The 2,500-nt window shown below is 82.2% G+C and overlaps 1 non-coding gene across 1 annotated transcript; it reads left to right on the forward strand.

Annotated features, from left to right (window-relative positions):
* The first annotated feature begins 2,043 nt into the window (after window positions 1-2,043).
* Window positions 2,044-2,196, forward strand: LOC146421218 (5.8S ribosomal RNA). The gene has a single exon (XR_014848845.1). It is a non-coding gene; the product is annotated as a 5.8S ribosomal RNA (ribosomal RNA).
* Window positions 2,197-2,500: the final 304 nt, after the last annotated feature.

A 2,500-nucleotide genomic window follows, 5' to 3' on the forward strand; every position in this document is an offset into this window, starting at 1 on the left:
GGGCGCTTTCCGCCCCCGCGGCGAAAGTCGCCCCCGCCCCGCGGGCCGAGCGGCCGGCGCGCCTCGCGCCGAGGAAAGGCGAAGGGTCGGGCGCTCCGGGCGTTCCGGGGCCGCGCGCGCGCGAGGCTCTCGGGCGCCGCGCGGCCTTCCCCCCCGCGCCGGCGGGGCGGCCCGCGCCGCGGCGGTCCCCTCGGGCGCGGCGCCGGGCTACCGAGGGAAACCCCGGGCCCCGAGCGGGACGCCGCGGCGGTGGCGGCGGATGTCGGGCGCGCCCCCGCGGGCGGACGCTCCCCCGAGGGCGGCAGCGGGGGAGGCACCCCCGCGGGGCCATCCAGGTCGTTTCCCTCGCCCCAGGGCCAGGTACCTAGCGCTCCGCGTCGCGGCGGCCCCGGAGCCCCGGCCGACGCCCTTCCCCCGCCGCGCGAGAACCTCCCCGGCGTCGTCAAACGCTGCCGGAGGCGCGCGGTTGGGGGGGCGGTGCGGAAGCCGGCGGTCCGAGGGGCCGCGGAGCCCGGGCGGCGGTTCAAAGACTCGGGCGGCTCGGCGCGGCTCCGCCGCGGCGGCGGCTCGCGCGGCGGCGGCGGCGGCGGGCGCGCGCCGGCCGGCGGTCGCGGCGCCACCGAGGGGTGGGGAGTCGCTCCCGCCGATCCCCTGCGGTGGCGGCCGTCGCCCGCCGACCGCGCGCTCTCTCGCGGTCGCCGTCGCCGGGCGGGCCCGCCGCCCGCGCGCGGGCGGCCGCGCCGCGCCGGGGAGGGGCGCCCTGCCCCCCCCTCTCCGCGGCCCGGTCTCGGCGGCGAGACCGCGGCGCGCGCGCTCGCGCGGTCGGCCCCGGGGCCGACCCGTCCCGCTCGCCTCTGGAAGCGGACGACGGCGGCGGCGGTGGGCGGAGGGCGCGCGCCCTCCGCCCTTCCTCCGGCCGCGCTCCATCGCTCCCCGATCCTCGCCGGCGGCTCGGCGCGCGGCGCCGCGCCGGCCGCGGCCGCGCTGCTCCCCTCCGACGGCGGCCTCGGCCTCGAACGCGCCGGCGGCGCCGTCCCGCCGCCCGCCTCGCTCGACCGCTCGCCCGGCCCCGGGCGAGCGTTCGGCGGTCCCTCCGCTGCCGGAGGGCCGGCGAGCGCGGGCGACCCCGGGTCCGAGCGGCGGCGTCGCCGCTCGGCGAAGGGTGTCCCTCCCCGCCTCCGCGGCGGGGCGTGGGGGACGGTCGGCCGGGAGGCGGCCGTGGCGGTCGCCGGGCGCTTCCCGTCCCGGGCCCCCGTCCCGTCGCTTCCGCGGCGGCGGCGGCGGCGGTCCCGGGCGCGCGGAGCGGCCGGGGACGGCGGCGGTCCCGCCGCCCGGCGGGCCTCGGGCGCTCGCGACGCCGGCTCGCGTCTCGGCGGCGTCCGCCTCCGGCGTCGGCGGCGGAGCCGGCCGCAGGCGCTCGGCCGCGGGATGGGCGGCTCGTCCCGCGGGGCGGGGGCCCCGGCGGGGCGGCGTCCGCCGCGCGCGCCTCGGGCGTCGCGGTCCGCCGGGGAGGAGCCGGCCGCGCGGCGGCGCGGCGGCGCTCCGCGGAGCCGGCGGAGGGGCGAAGGGAGAGAGAAGAGCGCGCGCGGGGGGGGGGGCCGGCGGCGGCGCCACTCCCCCCCCCCGCTCCAAACGCGGCCGCCGGCGTCGTCGTCCCCGCGGCAAGGGAAAAAGAGGCCGGGCGGGCTCGGGGCGCGACCCGCCGCGGGCCGGCCGGGCGGGCGCGCCGGCGCGGTCCCTCCGCGCGGAGGCCGGGCCGAGCCCGGGCGCCTGGGCCGCCTCCGAAGAACGGCGCTCGTTGCGCGGCGTCTCCCCTCGCGGGGGGAGTCGGTCGGGAGCGCGCGCTCCCCCGCCTCTGCCGGCCTTTCGGAGCGTTGCAGCGGGTGGCTTTTCCCGCTCGTTCCTTTTTTTTTTCCCCTCCGTGTGCTCGTACGGTCTCTCCGGCGAGGGGGCGCCCCCTCGCCGAAACGTTAAGGGGCGCCGCTCCGCGCGAGCGCTCCCCGGCCCCGTCCGCGCGCGCGGTCCGGGTGCCGAAAGCCAGACAACTCTTAGCGGTGGATCACTCGGCTCGTGCGTCGATGAAGAACGCAGCTAGCTGCGAGAATTAATGTGAATTGCAGGACACATTGATCATCGACACTTCGAACGCACTTGCGGCCCCGGGTTCCTCCCGGGGCTACGCCTGTCTGAGCGTCGCGTGACGATCAATCGCCGTCCGCGGGGGGCGGAGGGGGGGCGGGGCGGGGGTCACCCCGCGTTCCCCAACCCCCCCCTCCCGACCTTCGCGGCGGCGCGGCTGGGGTCGCCTCGCAGGCCCGTCGGCCGCGGCCGCCGCGGCGTCCGTCGCGTCGGGCCGCGCGAGGGCCTTCGTCCCCCTAAACGCAGACTCGGGGAAGCGCTCCGTAGCTCCCCGCTCCCGGAGCGAGCCGCTGGGGCGGAGTTTCGTCCTCGGGCCGGGGGCCGCTCGGCCGGGCCGGTAAGGCCGGGCGGCGGCCGGGGG

This window comes from Lichenostomus cassidix, unplaced genomic scaffold, assembly GCF_008360975.1.
Source record: "Lichenostomus cassidix isolate B80296 unplaced genomic scaffold, HeHo_3.0 HiC_scaffold_43, whole genome shotgun sequence".
Classification (NCBI taxonomy): domain Eukaryota; kingdom Metazoa; phylum Chordata; class Aves; order Passeriformes; family Meliphagidae; genus Lichenostomus; species Lichenostomus cassidix.